Source organism: Heptranchias perlo, chromosome 25, assembly GCF_035084215.1.
Source record: "Heptranchias perlo isolate sHepPer1 chromosome 25, sHepPer1.hap1, whole genome shotgun sequence".
Lineage (NCBI taxonomy): Eukaryota > Metazoa > Chordata > Chondrichthyes > Hexanchiformes > Hexanchidae > Heptranchias > Heptranchias perlo.
Genome location: NC_090349.1, coordinates 43824172 through 43831532, shown reverse-complemented (window position 1 = coordinate 43831532; position 7361 = coordinate 43824172).

Here is a 7361-nt window from a genome sequence, read left to right as displayed (position 1 = left end):
ACTTAACTGTGTTTCTTTCTCTTTTTGTATCCTTTTAAAGATTGTTGGATTGTGATCTGTTGGTGTTCGATGTGACATCTGGGATTTGATGAACACTCAAAGATGTTTTATGTAAAAAGAATACTTTAAAAAGCAGAAAGGCAGGAAGCAGCAAACGTCTCCAGATACTAAACGAGGATCCGTCTGGAAAATCTAACTGGTTCTTTTTACCCATATTTATTTCATAAATCATTTATCAGCCTCCTAAAATAAAAATCTGAAAATGCAGCAAGGTAATTAAAATTGAACCAAGAAATAAAAAGCAGAAGGATTATATATACACATAACCCTGTTCTCAATTTGTCAGTTTAAATAAGTATTCATTGACATCAAAATCTCTCTTTACTTTAATGTTCTTCAGATTTGTGAAATAATTTGAGAGTTATTTATCCAGAGAAAGGTTAGAATGTGAAACTTGTTCCCTGCCCGGCAACGCCTCGATTTTAAAATTCTCATTCTTGTTCTCAAATCCCTCCATGGCCTCGCCCCCTCCCTATCCCTGTAACCTCCTCCAGCCCCTACAACCCTCCGACATCTCTGCGCTCCTCCAATTCTGGCCTCTTGCGCATCCCCGATTTTCAGCGCTCCACCATTGGCGGCCGTGCCTTCAGCTGCCTGGGCCCTAAGCTGTGGAATTCCCTCCCTAAACCTCTCCCTCTCTCTCCTCCTTTTAAGACACTCCTTAAAACCTACCTCTTTGACCAAGCTTTTGGTCACCTGTCCTAATATCTCCTTATGTGGCTCGGTGTCAAATTTTGTCTGATAATCGCTCCTGTGAAGCGCCTCGGGACATTTTACTACATTAAAGGTGCTATATAAATGCAAGTTGTTGTTTCTGTAAAGTGCTTTGGGACGTCCTGGGGTTGTGAAAGGCGATATGTAAATGCAAGTCTTTTTTTTTAGTCATAAGGAACCACGATAACAAGGTTAAAGGGTTATTTATTGCCCTGAATATATTTGGTTTTTCATATTGAATTTACATCAGATGCAGTGGAACAGTTTTGTGTGGTCCAGTCTAACAGTTTGAGCTAACAATGAATTCAGTGTGTGTCTAAAGTTACACTATGTAATTTCTTGCTAGTGCAAATCTACCCAAATTTTAACACATAGAGCATTACAGACCCGTTTATTAAAATAGCTTGCATTTATATAGCACTTTTAACGTAGTAAAAACACCCCAAGGCATTTCACAGAAGTGATTATCAAACAAAATTTGACACCGAGTCACACAAGGAGATATTAGGACAGGTGACCAAAAGCTTGGTCAAAGAGGTAGGTTTTAAGGAGAGTCTTAAAGGAGGAGAGAGAGGTAGAGAGGCGGAGAGTTCAGGGAGAGAATTCCAGAGCTTACTTCAATATTAGCGTTCGAGCGAGCTGAAAACTTTCAAAACCAGCTGGGTCAAAGAAACCTGAATTTCCTCGAGTCTGCTGTTAATCGAAGGGTTAACGTGAAGTCAGATTAAACTCGCTACATCACTGGACAGTCTGACGTTTACAGCACCACTACAAGACAGCACATACTGTCCTATGCGTTTACACTGGCACTGAGTTTCAGAGCTAACTGAAGCACCCAGCTTTATATTGCAATTTTCCCACATTTATCTATACTGCTGGGGTACGAATTTCACTCCGAAAATGAGAGCATAACAATGTCATAGTTGTGACATTACGTTAATCAACTAAAACTTCCATTTCTATAGAACTCATTATGTACCAAGAGGTGTCCCAAAGGGCTTTACAGGATGGTGGACAAGTGGATACCAAGCAGGAGGGAGAGAAATGAAAGTGGTGAGGAGGGATTAAAAGCACAGTTGAAGAAAAGGGTCTTTAGGGGGCTTTTGAAGGCTGTGGAGGATCCAACATGATGGAGATGCTGAGGGAAGGAGTCTCAGAGGACTGGGTAAGATTGCCAAAGGTGTGACTACAAATACCGAGACGAGGAACTGCGGAACGGGAAGTAGGCTGAGAAGGTGGGCAGCAACTTTTGGATGACTTGTAGTATATGGAGAGTGGAAGGACGGAGGTCAGGGTAGAGAAGTCCACTTTCAAGATGAACAAGATATGGATTAGGTTTTTTGCTGACCAAGGAAGAAGCATAGTATTGTAATTCTTACATTACAACGGTGACTACACTTAACACAAAAAAGTACTTAATTGGCTGTAAAGCGCTTTGGGACGTCTTGAGATCGTGAAAGGTGCTATATAAATGCAAGTTGTTTCTTTCTTTCTTGGGACAGAGGTGCAAGAAAGTGAACTTGATGATGAATCGAACGTGCAGGAGGAAGCTGAGTTCAGAGTTAAGCTTTACCCCAGGGTTTCACAGCTCTGGGCTTGGCCTGATGTGCAATGTGGCATCGCTATTTGAGGGAGCCACAGTGGATGGCTTCCATTTTGTTGACATTAACGTAGAGACAGTTTTGCCTCATCCATCTCTTAATATCAGATAGGTCGCTGGAGAGAGTATCAACAACCAATAGAGAAGCCAGAGCATCAGAGCTGAGCGTCACCAGCAAGCAAGTGAAAGCCAACTACATGTTTCTAGATGATGCCACCATGGGTAGCACATACATGGGCAGGAGGGGGCCAAGGATGGAACTCTGGGGTACACCAGAGTGGGGTGTTGCCTACGAGTGGGACCAGGAGGTAGACTACAGAGGAGGGATGCCCCTGGGTAACGGAGTGGTGGTGAACGTGGAAAGCAGTCGCGAGGTCGAGGAGGGAGAGTGAGCTGCGGATCCAGGTCATTGTCGACTTTAACCTGGTGTATGTGGGAAGCCTGATTGGAGGATTTCAAAAAGAGTATGGTTACATAAAATTACTTAGAATTTACAGCACAGAAACAGGCCATCTGACCCAACAGGTCCATGCCGGTGTTTATGCTCCACACAAGCCCCTTCCCATCCCCTCTTCATTTAATCCTATCAGCATATCCTTCTATTCCTTTTTCCCTCGTGTGTATTTAGCTTCCCCTTAATTGTATCTATGTTATTCACCTCAACTGCTCCTTGTGGGAGCGAGTTCCACATTCTCACCACTCTCTGGGTAAATGGGTTTCTCTCGAATTCCCTATTGGATTTATTAGTGACTATTTTATATTTATGGCCCCTAGTTTTGGTCTCCCCCTCAAGTGGAAACATCTTCTCCACGTCTACCCTATCAAATCCCTTCAGAATTTTGAAGGCCTCTATCAGGTCACCCCTCAGCCTTCTCTTTTCTAGAGAATAGAGCCCCAGAATGTTCAATCTTTCCTGATATAACCTCTCAGTTCTGGTATCGTCCTTGTAAATCTTTTTTGCACCTTCTCCAGTGCCTCTATATCCTTTTTATAATATGGAGACCAGAACGGAACAGAATGGTGACAGCTTAGTTGCGAGGCAAATACACATTCCAGGACTACAGATGGAAAGGAGAAGGTAGGAGATTAAGCATTATATTTCAAAACTAAACAGGCATACCTTCTCCATGAAATGGCAGCAATAAACACAATTACCAGGGGTAGCAAAAAATACAGATCTGTAACCGCTGCTGGGACAATCTAATGAATTTTGTTGAACTTTTAAATATTTTCCAGCAATAAATTAAAGTAATTGAAACGCTCGGAAGATTATATTGCCAGAGGACAGTAAAATTAATCAGAAACCCAGGAGGCAATATTTAGCTGAGTTGGAAAAGGTAAGAAGTCTTGCAAATTAGTGAAAGGAAGAGAGAGCCATCACATGAAAGAAACTTTTCAACAGAACACGACCAAACAAAATGATTTGCCTCCTTATAATTGGAGGAGGAATTATTCTGGAGGATTACAGAAATCGCATACTGAGCTGAGGGTCAGCGGCCGACTGTCCGTGATGGACAGGAGAGCCTGCATTTCTCAACCGGGTTTTCTCCATCTAAAGATGTCAAGGCCTTAGGAGAGGGGGCAGAGGAGATTTCCTAGAATGGTACCAGGGATGAGGGACTTCAGTTATGCGGAGAGACTGGAGAAGCTGGGATTGTTCTACTTAGAGCAAAGAAGGTTAAGGGGAGATTTAATGGAGGTGTTAAAAAATTATGAGGGGCTTTGATAGAGTAGATAGGGAGAAACTGTTTCCATTGGTAGGAGGGTCGGTGCCCAGAAGACACATTTAAGATAATTGGAAGAACCACCAGAGGGGAGATGAGGAGAATTTTTTTTTTAACGCAGCGAGTTGTGATAATCTGGAATGCGGTGCCTGAAAGGGTGGTGGAAGAAGATTCAATAATAACTTTGAAAAGGGAATTGGATGTACATATTTGAAAAGGAAAAATTTGCATGGCTCCGAGGAAGAGCAGGGGGAGTGAGACTAATTGGATAGCTCTTTCAAAGAGCCGGCACAGGCATGAGGGGCCGAATGGCCTCCTTCTGTGCAGCATGATTCTGTGATACTGGTGGAAAGTGGGTGGGCCCAATCTCCAGCACTTTGTATCAGGCAGAGAATACCAGCATGTGAAGTGTCCACCTATAACAGAAGAGAGTGTCATTTGAATATTAATTCGATGGTTGGGGGGAGGTGAGAAGAGATGTCCTACATGCTATTCCCCAACATTCAAGCAATGCTCATGTCAAATGGAGTGTCCAGAGTTGCTCGGTAATAGCACGTTCGAAGGAGGTCATGAAAAGACTCAGTGATGCTGGGTAGTTTATTAACCGTTTTTCTTCCTTTTTCTGTTCCGATCCTGGCGTTTAAATTCTCATTAGCTTTTGCCCCAGTTGTTCTAATCTTTCTAACTCCATTACTGGAACCAGTGGGAATCCTGCGATCTCATATGTTTGGTAGAGGAAGACCGACAGTGGAATGTCAAGGCAGGTCAAGTTGCACGATTGATGCTCCGTGCCCGCTCACCTGTACCCGCTCACCTGTACCCGCTCACCTGTACCCGCACTGTCGCATCTGCCGACAGAGACGAACACGGCTTACTTTGGCAGACGATTGATGTATACGCAGGCTCCTATTCCAAAGGCAGACCCAATGGTAGCACTAAGATCGGTGGATGCCTGACTATGGTTGGATGGCTCCTCAAGAGGATCCCAATCAGAGGAGGTCAGTGGTACTAAAAGGGTGATCGATAACCAGCATAGCCTGGTTCCTACACCCATCCAAGATGCCATCAAGTGTTTCTGCAAACATTATCCTCCCATCTGGCCACAACTACGAGGAAGATTAGGAACAGGAGGAGGCCATTCAGCCCCTCGAGCCTGATCTGCTATTCAATTAGATCATATCTGATCTGTACCTCAACCCCATTTACCCGGCTTAGCTCTATATCCCTCGATACCCTTACCCATCAAAAATCTATCGATCTCAGTCTTGAAAGCTCCAATTGACCCCCGGCATCCACAGCCTTTTGGGGAGAGAATTCCAGATTTCCACTACCATGTGTGAGAAAAAATGCTTCCTGGTTTCACTCCCAAACGGCCTAGCTCTAATTTTAAGATTGTCCCCCCTTGTTCTGGATTCCCCCACTAGAGGAAATAGCTCCTCTGTATCTACCTTATTGAATCTCTATCACTTTAAACACCTCAATCAGATCCCCCCTCAATCTCCTAAACTCAAGGCAATACAAGCCAAGTTTATGCAACCTGTCCTCATAATTTAACCTTTTAACCCCCGATATCATTCTGGTGAATCTGCGCTGCACCCCCTCCAAGGTCAACATATCCCTCCTGAATGGTCTTCATGGGGTCTGATTGTGAGACCCAGAGGCAGGGCCGTGCCACCTACTGCTAGGAGACCTGTAGCCTCCGCAGCCTTGACAGTACCACTCGTTAATATTACTCCAATTAAATGGATGGAAAAAATGACAAGTAGAAATTTAGATCAACAACAGGAAATATTTAAACAGGAAATGGAACGGGTACTAATCGAGTACATTTCAGGGAAAGAAGAAAGTACATTGGGAAATAAGAAAGTGTATTAAAGGCTGGGGTTCAACAGATGAGTTGGGAGATTTGATCAAATTCTAAAGTACAATAAAAAAAAATCTCAAGCTACAGTGTTAGAAATATTCAAATGAATACAGATTTTTTTTTCTGAATGTTATCAAATTATTAATGATTGTGAAGGAACCATTTTAATTCCATCAAATTCTACAGTAAGCTGTGGATATTCCTTTAAGGAGCAAAGCACATGAAACATGAAAAGGGCCTTTGACAGTTCAACAGCTATTGCTCAATTAATTTTCCTACATAATTTAATTTAGATAAGTATAAAGAGAAATGAGCTCCATGCAATTGAATTTGAATTCTGATCTAAGCCGAACAAAAAAAAAAATGTTTCTTTAATTTTCTTCCACTTGACAAAACAAAAACGTTCACAGCAAATTGTTTGTATAATTTTCCGAATTGCAAAGTAAAATTCTTGTGGTTGGTTAGACGCTCTGTTGGCTGCCAAACAGCGAGCCCTCCTTGCTTTCACTTGTTGAGAGATTTAGAGGATAATTAAGACTTATGTGCTGGAGCCAGCTATGCAAAAATTAAATTGTGCTGCAATGCTAATGGGCATATTTAAGTAGTTTTCAAGTTAGGTGTCTGGGGACTTTTGGGCAAAATCATATTTCTTACATCTCTGCACTTAGATTTAATAAAATATGTAATTGCTCATAGAATTTGATGCAATATATTTTCACAAAGAGCATTACATCCTATAAGGAAATTCAGTACCTGCTAACGAACTGTGGTTGAAAAATTTTAGCCCATCCCAGCCGGTGGGACCGGTGAGGGAGGCCTTTAAAATGGAGTGCTCAGCATTACCCCTCCGTTGGCCACCATTTTAAACTGCTCATTGCAGTCTGAGGATCCTGCCGAAAGTAGGCCCAAGCCTCATAAACTCAAGTGATGGTTTAATATGGTCATCGCCACGAGGGGGGGGGGGAAGAGAGAATATAAGGAGGGGGGAGAGGGGGAAAGGGGGGAGAGGGGGAAAGGGGGGAGGGGGGAAAGGGGGAGGGGGGAAAGGGGGGAGAGGGGGAAGGGGGGAGAGGGGGGAGAGGGGGGAGGGGGGAAAGGGGGGAGGGGGAAAGGGGGGGAGGGAGAGAGAATACTGGGGGGGGGAAGAGAGAATACGGGGGGGGAAAAGAGAGAATACGGGGGGCGATAGAGAGAATACGGGGTGGGGGGGTAGAGAGAATACGGGGTGGGGGGGGAAGAGAGAATACGGGGGGGGGAAAGAGTGAATACCGGGGGGGGGAAAAAGTGAATACCGGGGTGGGGGGGGGGAAGAGAGAATATAAGGAGGAGGAGGAGTGGGGGGGAAGAGAGAATATGAAGGGAGGGGATAGAGAGAATATTAGGCTTCTATGGAGGGATG